Below are 12781 nucleotides of genomic sequence, written 5' to 3' on the forward strand. Positions count from 1 at the left end.
AAATTTTTCAAATTAGCCTTTTATAGCGCCACCAGGAGGCCGCTTTTTGCAAAACACATTTCTTGACAGTACTCCTACAGATTTTATCCAAACATCACGCAAATCAGTACACAGTATTTCTATAGTCATGTGATCAACACAGATCTGTCCAATTTTCCATATTTCATCCTGATTGGCTAAGGTTGGCTTCCAAAGTTTGCGGGATTGCTCCGTTTTCAACAAAATGCCTCAAATCATGAACGCAGCTTGCGATTTCCGTGAGATTTCACACGCACATTCCCACTAGGCCGAGGAACAAATGCCACTTGAAAATGTTCAAATCAGCCTCATGGTGGCGCTATAAATGGACGATTTGTGTTTTTAACTATAACTGCACCGATCTGCATGAAACGTTGCACGCACACTCCTTAGAGGTCAAGGAAAAACAACTATCCTGCATTTTTCACATTTGCCTTTCATAGCGCCACCAGGATACCGACTTATGTAAAACACATTTTTTGATATTAAGCCTTCAGAATTTATCCAAATTTCACGCACATCGGTACACATGATCTCTATAGTCATGTGATCACGATGGATCTTTTAAAATGTTCATATTCCATCCTGATTGGCTAACATTGACATCTAAAGTTTGCAGGAGTGGCCCGTTTTGAACAAAATGCCACAAATCATGAATGCAGCGTCCGATTGCGGTGACACTTTGCACGCAGATTCGCACTACATTGAAGAACAAATGCCACCCTTTTAACATTTCCCTATTATAGCGCCACCAGGAGGCCAATTTTGCAACACTTTTCTCTTTTATATTACTCCTACAAATTCAAACATCATGCAAATCGGTACACATATAGTCAAGTGATCAAGATGGTTCCGTCCGATTTTTCATATTCCATCCTGATTGGCTAATTCCGAACATTGCTGCCCCACAATAACCTACCTGACCTGGCGGAGACCTGTGCTCCGAGGAGCACTTTTTCTAGTTGTAAATATATACACACCTTATGAATCATATCAAAATGAAGATGAATATCGCAATAGATTGGCATTTATTAATGCATTCATCAAGGACAATGCCACAACCTGTGTCTATGTCGTTGGTGACCTGAATGCTGATATATCGGACGATAAATCTCTGTTTGGAAAATGTTTACTGCAATATTGTAATGATAATAATCTTATATTGACAAGTAAATCACTATTACCTGAGAAAAGCTATACATATATTAGTGGAGCATGGCATACAGTGTCATGGCTAGACCACTGTATATGCACAGCTGATGCACATGCTTCTCTGGATAACATAACTATCTGCTATGATATGGCCACCACAGATCATATCCCGATTATAATGACCCTAAATGTTGAAAATATCCCAGCTATAGCTGTGGATGATAATAAAACATACACAGGGAGGCTGGATTGGACCAAGCTAAGTGAGAAGGATATTAACCACTATACCTCACTCACAGACAAATCATTAGACTCTGTTAGACTTCCAAGAGAAGCCTTGCAGTGCAGTGACATCAACTGTAAAAATGTGCATCATGGTAGAGATTTATGCTCTACTTATGATTTTATCATAAATGTTTTAAATGCCTCAAGTAAGGGTCTTTACAAGGGTAAGAAAAAGGAGTTCAGTATAAAACCTGGTTGGAATGAATATGTGACTGAGCTACACACTGCTGCTAGAGATGCTTTTAAAGTATGGTCAGAATCAGGTAGGCCAAGACAGGGGTCTGTGTTTGAACAGAAACAGGCCACTAACGCCAAATACAAGTATGCTGTCCGTTTCATTAAAAAAAATGAGGACACAATGAGGGCTGACTCACTTGCCAGAAAACTGCGCAACAACAGCTGTTTTGATTTCTGGCAAGAGGTCAAAACCTTAAACAGTAGTAAAACTCCCTTACCGTCCTCCATTGAAGGTGTGTGTGGGTCTGGCAACATTGCAGAACTGTGGCGGCAACACTATTATGAGTTGTTCAACTGTGTTAAGAGTGACTCTTTTCTGGTGGAAAAGGTTGACTCCACTGAAAATGTGACAGTTAGAGCTGAGGAAGTCTACAACACTATAATGAAGCTAGAAAATAACAAAGCTTGTGGCCCGGATCACATCTCAGCTGAACACTTAAAATATGCCAGTCTGAAGCTTGCTCCTATGCTTGCTCTATGTATTACTGGTTTCCTTAACCATGGTATCTTACCAGATTCCATGTTATCTGTACTACTTGTGCCAGTTATTAAGGACAAAGCTGGGAAAATAAATAGCATTGATAATTACAGACCCATTGCTTTAGCTAGTATTCTCTCCAAAGTATTGGAGAAAATCCTGTTGGACAGACTGTATAGGTATATTACCACAGCTGACAACCAGTTTGGTTTTAAAAGGAAACACAGCACTGATATGTGTATTTTTGCTTTAAAGGACATTATAGCAAAATATAGAAGCCAGAATTCCACCATGTTTCTGTGTTTTATTGATGCTTCTAGAGCATTTGACCGGTTGAATCATTTCAAATTATTTGACAAAATGTGCCAAAGAGGGGTACCCAAGTACATTATAAGGATACTAGCCTTTTGGTATGCACATCAGACTATGCAGGTGAAGTGGGGAGGTACTGTGTCCGAACATTTCTATGTTGGCAATGGTGTTAAGCAAGGGGGGATTTTATCTCCTCTATTATTTCATTTATACATGGATGGTCTGTCTAGGAAACTGAACCAGTGTAAAACTGGATGTGTCATAGGTGATGCTGTAGTCAACCACCTTATGTATGCGGATGATTTAATTATCTTTTCCCCGTACAGTGCAGGCTTACAACAGATTCTCAGGGTTTGCTCCCAGTATGGCATTGATTTTAATATTAAGTATAATGCCAAGAAGAGTAGCATCATGATTGTACGAAGTAAAGATGATAAAAAGGCAGTATTTCCTAATTTTATCCTCAGTAGCAACATACTACATGTGTGCAGTGAGATTAAAGGTTTAATGACATTCACTTTTACACCACATTCAAAGTCTTTGTCCTGGTCCTTCAAAAGTGTACAAAAAGTTTTAAGTGAAAATTCCATTCCAGTGATCAATGGCAGGTGTTTTTCTCTCACATTTCTAAAGCCTTTTCAACTGCAATGAAAAAAGAAATCTTTGCCTGCGGGTGTCGCTGGTGAGGGATTTTGCCTGTCAATCATCGCCTCTGCTCCGCCCCCCCCAAAGGAAAGGATAGGGGAGGGGAGGGGCGAGGAGGAGAGTGTTTGATTGATTATGATTATTCGACAGTGACCTCACTGTCGAAGGGCCAAGCTCAGATTACTTTTCAGCCTAATTATTCAGAAAACCCCAGACCACAGAAAATCCACTGAATGTTTTAAGTTCAGGTTTTTTGGGTGTAATTGAGGTCATAAAACCCCAAATAAAACATTGAAAATAAAAAAAGTGAAAATGAATGTCATGATACCTTTAAGTACCTTGGACACTGTATATCCGATGATCTCTCTGATGACAAAGACATCCATAGACAAAGATGCAAATTGTATGCCCAGGCAAACATACTAATGCGGAAATTTCACAAATGCTCTGTACATGTCAAGGTATCACTCTTTAAAGCCTTCTGTACACCATTGTATACGGCTCACTTATGGAGTAACTACAAAGCTAGCAGCATGCGAAAACTAAAAGTTGCATATAATGATGCTCTACGGTTGCTAGTGAGGGTACCAAGATGGCACAGTGCCAGCCAGCTGTTTGTAAACCTGGGGGTACCTACCTGTCAAGCCCTGTTAAGAAATTTAATGTACAAATTCATATGTCGTCTTGAAAAGTCTGAAAATCATGTTATTAATATTTTAATTAACCCTGTCAAGAGTTCTACTCGGTTCTCTTCCATGATATGGAGACATTGGCGTAACAGCCTCTACTGACTTTGAACAGCTGTAGTTTTTTATGTGTTTTTTTTGTGTTTTTTTTTCTTTTTATTATTTTATTGTTTTTACTGTGTGATTGTCATCTGTTGTATGGACCCTGAGTCTGAAATAAAGATTGAATTGAATTTCCCCATAATATTCTAATTGTTTGACATACAGTTTCCAATCAACACATACATATCCTTAGCATTGGACAGATGTGGTCACTATAAGAGGTTTCCACTGTGTTGCAAAGTATATAAGCCCATATTCTTAACCCGTGTGTTTCATTACATGATGATACAATAATGTTGTAGTACTGTGCCTGCAGTTTATTTCTAACGTAACCACTGTACTGTTATAGTGCTATCAATCTATAGTATGTTTTTTTTCTTTCTTTCTTTCTTTCTTTCTTTCTTTCTTTCTCTTTCTCTTTCTCTTTCTCTTTCTTTATTTCTTTCTTTTTATAAAGGGCTGCTCTCTGCTCAGCAACAACAATTTCCCTCCCTCCAGTTTGTCTGTATAATATGTCAGCCCGCCAAAAAACCCTCATGAACAGTGTTGCCATATTTTGTGAGAGAAATAAGCAACCCCCGTTCTAGGTAAACAAGCGCAAGAGAGAAGCAGGCCACATGAGCACTTTAAACCCAGGCCGTCAGCTATTTCAAAATAACGCGCCGCGTTTTGAGCTTGTAGATCTGCTATTAAAAAAAAACTCTTGCAATAAAATATGGAATAATTGGAATATTTTTTTAACATTATAATTTTTAAAAAATGGAAACAAGCCTAAATAAGCAACTACACTCTAGAAACAAGCCTAAAAAAACGCACCCGTAACTACCAATGTTTACAAGCAACTTTACAGAAAAAGAAGCCCAAAGTCGCTTATAATAAGCCGGCATGGCAACACTGCTCATGAACCAATCAGCTGAGTAGATGTCATAAGAAGAGGACACACCCTCCTCTGGTAAATACCAATGACATATGGCATTTTTGGTGCATTTCAATCTGAATCCACTATGGCAGGAGCAGTTTTTACCCTGCTGAGAGATGGATTGAAAGGTAGTCCTTTGTTGACAAACATTTGTTTAGGTTTCATACTTGTGGCAGTAGAGAAGTTTACGGACATGCAGTTTGAATGTCCTTGTAGGCTAAGCACAATGAATGGTTTACATCTGCCTTCTGCATCATTCCCGCTGTCATGGCCTTTTTCCTGATGCTGATCATCCTGTTTCCGGGTGATTGTAAATTGGGATTGGATAAATGTAGAAAAGAAGGATGCCATTGGCCGTGTATGCTTTATGTGTTATCCTCCAGTTTCGTCCCCTGCATTGTTTGGATGATTTTAGTTTGCTTTGATGGCCGGTACATTGCTTGTGCCATGACAAAGACAGAATGTAACGGTAAATATAGTTTTGGAGCTGGAGGGCGCAGATACTGTGAGGCTATCCCTAACGTCACTGTGAGCGGTGATAAAACCACAACCAAATGTATGCAGAATACATCAATGTACATCTTTCATTCTCAGGTACGTTCAATATTCTCCTAATACTGTACAATACTTAGTTTATAGGTGATGAAGGTTTTCTATTCAATTACAATATACACTATTAAAAAACCTTATCGGAATGCTGTTTGCTGAACCTGTAATTTTTAAGTTTTGATTAGTAAAATAGTTTTTCCTCGTAATATTTGCTAGTACCGCTATGTACCATTGTTTAACTGTGTGTTTTGTGTCTCAGGTTGCAGGCGTAGTCCTTCTAATATTGCTCTGTTTGGGACTCGTTATATTTGCAATTTATGTAATCTGCTTCAAGAAAAACGACAAGCCAAACACAGCCAAGCACAGGACGGTGGGTACCATGAGAATTATTTCTAATCGTATTTTTGGGAGAATCCATTCCCCATTTTATATCTGGATGCACCTGTTAACGTGTAGACATTCATACATGTGCTCTTAAAAAGTTGTGCTTGACTGAATTAAGTCTCTATAACTTCTGTGTTGAGATGGACTGATATCTTCACTCTTTTTTCCATTTTTTTAGGAGGACTTGGAGGTCATTAATATTAACCTCAAGGACAACAAATTGATTTTGCGCATAAACAGTATGTTCTTCTATTTCATTTTATTTCATAGGTTCTGTGGTTATTTGGGTTATTTTGAACATTACCGTATATTGATGTTGCCTACATTACTGCGTGTGTGAAATAGTCTCACTCTCTCTCTCTCTCTCTCTCTGTCTCTCCTTTCGCTTGCCCTGGTCTGACATCACACACACAACAAACCTTTGTCCTAACAATGCCATCAATGTCGCGCATGTCCATATCTGGGCATATTCCAGGCACATCACACACAGACCTACAACTTGAACCTTATATATAATAAATGATTTATGAATGTTATAATATCCAATGTTCTGTCTCCTTTTCGTAAATCAGATTCGGAGGTTCAATACGACAATTCGTTTTTCTAGTGCAGTGCTTGTTTGAAGCTCATACCCGTTGGGAATGTGTGCTGTTCAGAACACATGCCAGTTGGGAAAGCATGTCAGTTCAGAGTCCTCTGCAGTTCAGAAATGGCCACTTTCTTTTCTCCTGGTGTTGCTGCTCGCAGTGTTGTGGGGGGTGTAGCCGTTGTGAGCGTGTTGCCCCCCCCCCCCCCCCCCCCACCCCACCCCCACCTCCACCCCGACCCCAACCCCTCTCTCCTTCCATCTGTGTTTGCTCATTTGCAGACGACGCACACTTTTGTATTGACTTTCACACATATTTTGCACGCTGGGTCTGGAGGACCGATGATCCACACTTTTCAATTTTCAACAGAAACAAAGGAGGGCGCTGACGCTGACGCTGGCGCAGGCGCAGGCGCAAACGCAGGTGCAGGCGCAAACGCAGCCGCAAACGCAGGCGCAGGCGCAAACGCAGGCGCAGGCGCAAACGCAGGAAGAACTGGAGAGGAAATGGAAATGTGTCTGAGCGGATTTCAGAACTAATTCCTTTAAAACATGCGTCCTGAAACCACAGTTTCCACATCACTTCTTCTCTGTTCATCCATCCAACTGCCCTAAACATCTGCACTCCTTCATCCATCTGTTCATGCAGATGTGTATCAATATCAGTCTGTAGTTGTGTGTGTTAATATCAGTGTGTAGTTGTATATGTATCATAAATGTGTTTGTATCTTTTATTAATATAGTTTATTCTTGTCAACGTTGCATTGGTGCTCATGTTACAGTATGCTGTGTTTACATGCAAGCCAGCATCACTGTTGTATTGTAAAGAGAGTCATACACATTTTCTGTCACGATCTGCCCCTGTTCTGGCTGCCCTGCCCCATGTGCTACTGTTGTTCTAGTTATAAGTTACAGTTTTGATCCCTCTGCGAAGGTGTACTTCTGTTACCTGTTTTATTTAAGTAAAGTATGGTTCTACGTCAACTCTTGGTTTCCTGTGTGTTCCTGCCAGTGGTGGAAAGTAACTAAGTAGTAAGTACATGTACTCAAGTACTGTACTTAAGTACAATTTTGAGGTATTTATACTATGCTGCTCGAGTATTTCCAATTTCCATTTTTGCAACAAACAAAAAAATGATATTACTCCTACAGATTATGTCCAAACATTACGCAAAATGGGATCTCTATGATCATGTGATCAAGACGGATTCGTCCAATATTTCATAATCCATCAACATTGCTGGCCCACAATAACCTACCTGACCTGGCGGAGACCGGTGCTCCGAGGGCACTTTTTCTAGTTAGATTAGTGAAATAAAACATACACTGTTTAATACATGATTATAAAGTCCCCATTTATATGAATGTAAATATTAAATGAAATATAAAAGGAAAATAAGGTTTCCAGAGTTCTAAGGGGATTAGCAAGTTATGAGCAGTCTTATCAGGGGCATTTCCTTGTGGGTGCTCGGGCCCCGAAGCACCCGTGAAACCTGCACCCATGCACACACGTGATCGTGTGGTTGAGCATTTCCTTTGCGTTGTTATTTCCTGTCATGTGTATGAGCTGTATGAGATGTCTGGGTGTTGAGCAGTGAGACATAATTATATTTAAAGAAAAGAAAAAACAAAAATTATGTTTGTACAGTATACAGTACATGCACTTTTTGGTTAACTGCCCAGGCCTAATATACACAATATACACATACTAAATAACACTGAGGATTTTACTGTGTTCTGTAAACACAAGATTGACTTTGATTTGGCACATAATATGAAGACATGGACAGCTTCTAATGTTGCTTTTTCTCCCCACATAGTGTAAAGGTGCACGTGGCATGGAGTTCTCAGCCCCTAACAGTCCTATAGATACATACATGATAAACACTCACTTCACAATGGTTTGGTTTCTTAATTCTTTCTTGTATCATCTTCAAAGTGAATGTTTAGGCTCTTCATTCAGTTTCTCAGTTGGATTTTTGGGGATCTGTTATTGTCATGGCTTGACAAATGGCTTAGCCTTAGTCAAAGGACTCAGCCATTTGACTTTGCAACAAGAAATACCAAGAAAAACAGTAGTGTGCAATAAATGATTTGTTTTCTTATGATTAATAAAATGTCTGATGTTATTATGTGTTAATATATTAATGTGCTGGGGCGCTCAGTGGCTCAGGAGCTAAAGCGGCCGGAGCTAGAGCGGCCGCTTGGGAACCGGAAGGTTCCCAGTTCGATCCCGGGCTCCCCCAGAGTTAGGGTACTTGAGCAAGACAATGAACCCCTAACTGCTCCCGATGAGCAGGTTGGGCCCTTGCATGGTTTCCTCCGCCATCGGTGTATGCATGGGGGAATGTAATGCACGATCATTGTCAAACGCCTTGGATAAATGTGCACCATTTACCATCTTAATCATACCATTGTGACTCAGGTCTCTATACGTGCATGCCAGTAACGTGTAGACATCTGCAAGTTCACCTTGCACAGTAGTAGCACACACACACACACACACACACACACACACACACACACACACAGACAGACACACACATAGAGACATACATCATGTCTGCCGACAATAACAAAAAAACACATCCTCTGAAAATACACACACACACACACGCACACACGCACACACACACACACACATACTGTCTGCCGACAATAACAAAAAACCACATCCTCTGAAAATACATTTACAAAATGTATTCAACGCTGTTCTACATGACCTATATACCAACACACACCATCTACCAGGGGTGTCAAACTGGCGGCCTACGGGCCACATGCGGGCTTGTCGCTCTAGCTGTCTGGACCTGTCTCCTCCTAGCTGATGAGCTTGTTGTGTTTAGCATTGTTGTGTTTAGCATAACAATGGAATAGAAACAGAATAATTGAATATTTGCCTTGCCGCTCATGGCTCCTGCTGTCTCTACCTGTCTCCCAACACTGAGAGCTTGTTGTGTAAGGCAAGCCATGGGTCTTAAACAGGGGGTCAGAGACCCCTAGGGGGTCCTCAGAGTTACTACAGGGGGTGCCCCAACTTTTATTTGAAAAAACAAAACAAAACAAAAAGACTACCTTTTCTCCCAAATAAAAGCATTCCATTTTGCGAATGGGAGATCCTAAAGATAAAATACTGTGATCCAGTCAGTGAGAGAGTCACTGAGTGCCGCGCTATGAGCTGTATATATCTGCTATTTTTGAATAGCCAAAGTATAAAATTATGGTTTAAGTGGTTACACAGATGTGTTCCCGGTCTTAATGGGTTAATAATGTTTATGATCCGCAGCAGTCTACCAAACCGACGCGTTTCGGCACTGACTGACACTGAAGAAGGTCTGCGTGCCGAAAGACGTCTGTTTGGTAGACAGCTAGCCTGGCCTCGCATTCAGGGTCTGGTGACGGTGTCGAAGGCGGGGGTTTCTCGGTTGACAATCTGTACGACGACGAATAGGGATCGGGATAATCCAGTATGAACCAATCGCCAAAGAGTCCAACTTTGGCCACGCCCCTGCACCTCAGAAAACGTCTGCACTGAGAGGGCTTTCAGACTGAATAATGGAGTGGAAAAAAAATGAAAATTCAGGCTGAGTGTCAGGCTAGTAGACTGCTGCTGCGGATCATAAACATTATTAAAAGCACTCCCAAGACCTTTACAGAGAGTGCGGATTGTATCTTCCTCTTTACAGTGTATACTGTATAGCACGTGCCTGTAGTTCCATTGTGACGTCCGGGATTCGAACCCAAGTTTCCCGCGTGGAAAGCCAACTAGCCTAAAGGGGAATTCCCCCTGGGCCGGGAGAGATATTAGGCTTTTGGTCATCAGGCAGAAGCTCTGAGCCACTACTACTCCTATCCAGTGCTGTTACACTGGCACCTTATGCAACATTCCCATCAGTGGTGTAAAGTAACTAAGTACATTTACTCCAGTACTGTATTAAGTACAATTTTGAGGTACTTTTACTTTACTGGAGTATTTCCAATTACTCAGTACTTTTACTTCTACTCCACTACATCTCAACTTTTTACTCCACCACAATTATTTGAAAACTTTAGTTACTAGTTACTTTTCAGATTTGGATTATTATTACAAAACGTACATTAACCACTTCAGCCCTATATACATCTCGGGCATTTGAAAATAGCCTATCTATTGTGAGCTTGTAGATCGGCTATTTTCAAAATATTTGCATGCATTTTATACATTTGGGGGGAAAAAGCATAATGAGTACTTTCTATTTTTGGTACTTTAAGTACATTTTACATTTTTGATACTTTTGTACTTTTACTCAAGTACATTTTGAATTCCGCACTTTTACTTGTAACAGAGTACTTCTACATTGAAGTATTGATACTTTTACTTTGACTAATTTGAGTACCTTTTCCACCACTGATTCCTGTAGATTTCATACATATCTGTTGCTGAGTTGTCTTGATATTTTCACATTCTCTATACTTATTCTTATCTACTGTATGCAACTGTAATTCTTGAGTAGCTCGTGCGGAAAATGATTTCACCCTCTCACACCTCTTGTGATGTGACAAATAAACTTGAAGTTGACAGAGAGAGAGAGAGAGAGAGAGAGAGAGAGAGAGAGAAGGCAGCCAGGCAATCGTCCAGCACTTTGTGGAAAGTCAACCAGACAGACGTCCAGCTCATCACTGTCCAAGAAGTGTTGCTTGCCAGGAACAGAGATGAAGATGGAGTCCCACTGCTACTCCTCTAACTCTGTCAGAACTCAGTTGTCTCTCTTCCTCACACCTGCCAATAGCATGGCTAAGAATGAGCAGCGCAGTGATGCTGAGATCCATCAAAGCCTGTATGCCAGACAACATTCTGCAAAACACAACTCTCTGCAAGGGGGAAGATTAGAAGGAATTAGGTGGAGAGAAAGGCACAATTTGAACCACCTGCTGTTGAATTGGATGAGTCTATTCAGGGGAAACCTGGGCGTCTGCTTAGTGGCACCAACCATCTGTCTTAAGAACAGGTTCACTCAATACATTCACCTTCATCACTGGTGAAAATCATCAAAGAAAACATTTCCCAAACCTTACAGAAATCATTATAATCCACAAGGTAAGTATTACTCATGTTTTTAGCAACACAACTCTTTTCATCCATACTATAACACAGATAAATATACACTCCCCTGGCAAGTGGTATGTCCCAATTACCATACCCCTCTATATAAGGAGCACTGTGGTCATGTGTGACTCTTTTGAGATCCTCAGACCAGGAAGAGGATATGGCAAGTATGTGTCAGTGTGTTTGTTTAGTAATGATGCTTAAAACTGTTGGGATTAATAAAGGGTTATGTTTTAACCAACCAATTGTATCTGTGTTTGTAAAAAATGAAATGAAATTAATATTAAATGAATTTTGATATATTGAACTGGGTCCAGATGTGAATACAAACTCCTTGATCACCATGTAGCTAGCATTGTAGCAAAACAAGTGTTTGGTGCTGACCATGAGGCTGTAACAAAATGTAATAGAGATCATGTGGTATCTGAAAACCACAGACTTAAAGGTTCTACTGCACTTTTGTAGTTGCCAACAACGCCATATTGTAGTCAGTTTGATGTTCCAGTGGTGTGTATGAAGGGTTGTAGAATGAATTGAGTCTTCACTCCAGTCAGTGAGGTTTCTTGCTTCCAGTTTATTTCAGAGTACAAACAGCTTTCTATGGACCCTGAGGTCCCTCCAACAGCCTCACGGCCTTGGAGTAGCACACACAAATAGTTACAAATCATCCCCTCTATATAGCAGTGGTCACATTGAGATCTAAAGAAGAGGTACATGTGTGGGTGTGTCAGCCTTCAAAGGTGAGACCCCACCCCCTGCCCAACACTTTGCAACTGTATGGGGCAGGAAGGGGGATGCCCAGACCCTCTGTCTCCCAGGTAAACAACAAAGAGAATGTTAATTGTACCCCACACCCAGCTCGGTCATCCCTGAATACACTCTTCTGTCTGTAGCCTACTTGTGAAGCAAACATATGGCTTTAGATTTGTATCTATGTTTATGAAATATACAGCAATCAGTGACAAAAAGTCATGCTTAAATAAGTATTATGATAGGAATGCATATGATAGGAATGCATATGATAAACAGAAAATAATATGTAATCATGAGAAATATAATGGAACATGTGAGGCTATAAAGGTAAAGTGGGAAAGGCAGTCTGTCTATACCAGACCCCCTATGCGGACCAGTGTACAAATTGAACCAAATGGACCCCTCCATTTGTACACTCAAGAGTTAAAAGTGCCATTCACACTGAGCACTATAACTATAAAGATAACTTTAAATCGTTAACCATTGTATTTATTTTTTAGTCGGTGTGAACTCTGCCACCCACTTAGAACGATTTTTAAAACTATGTTATAGTTATAGTTAGTGCTCAGTGTGAATGGCCCTTTAGGCT

The 12781-nt window shown here is 40.4% G+C and overlaps 1 long non-coding RNA gene across 2 annotated transcripts; it reads left to right on the forward strand.

Moving 5' to 3' along the window:
* Window positions 1–4910: 4910 nt before the first annotated feature.
* Window positions 4911–7337, forward strand: LOC308090578. 2 transcript variants are annotated; one of them, XR_013933637.1, is made up of 5 exons: window positions 4911–5428; window positions 5643–5753; window positions 5946–6006; window positions 6724–6777; window positions 6826–7337. It is a non-coding gene; the product is annotated as an uncharacterized lncRNA (long non-coding RNA). The 2 variants fall into 2 exon arrangements; XR_013933636.1 differs by having other exon boundaries at window positions 6724–7337.
* Window positions 7338–12781: the final 5444 nt, after the last annotated feature.

Source organism: Gymnoscopelus braueri, assembly GCF_963280865.1.
Source record: "Gymnoscopelus braueri genome assembly, chromosome: 1".
In the NCBI taxonomy this organism is placed as follows: Eukaryota; Metazoa; Chordata; class Actinopteri; order Myctophiformes; family Myctophidae; genus Gymnoscopelus; species Gymnoscopelus braueri.